Genomic DNA, 488 nt, shown 5'->3' on the forward strand with positions numbered 1-488 from the left:
ATTATCTTCTTCGGTTCCTTTTGCTCCTGTTGCAGATGACATAACAGAAAGACAAGAACTAACTGATGGATCACCTTTAGTTCCCTCTACTTCTATTGTGGAAGACATAACAGAAAGAAAAGAAATAATAGATGAGTCTTCTTCAGTCCCTTCTGCTGCTATTGTAAATGACACAACAGAAAGAGAAGAAATAACAGATAAACCACCTTCATTTACTTCTATGGATACTTTGAGTAACCTAACAGAAAGAAAAGAAGTGACAGATGGGCCATCTTCAGTTCCCTCTACTTCTATTACGGATGGCATAACTGAAGGACAAGAAATAACAGATGGGTCATCTTCAGTTCCTTTTATTTCTGTTGTGGATGACATAAAGAAAAAAGAAGAAGTAATAAATGGATCATCTTCATTTACTTCTACGACTACTTTGAGTTATCTAACAGAAAGACAAGAAGTAACAGACGATTTCTCTCCAGTTCCTTCTATAT

This window comes from Tachypleus tridentatus, chromosome 13 (assembly GCF_004210375.1).
Source record: "Tachypleus tridentatus isolate NWPU-2018 chromosome 13, ASM421037v1, whole genome shotgun sequence".
Classification (NCBI taxonomy): Eukaryota; Metazoa; Arthropoda; class Merostomata; order Xiphosura; family Limulidae; genus Tachypleus; species Tachypleus tridentatus.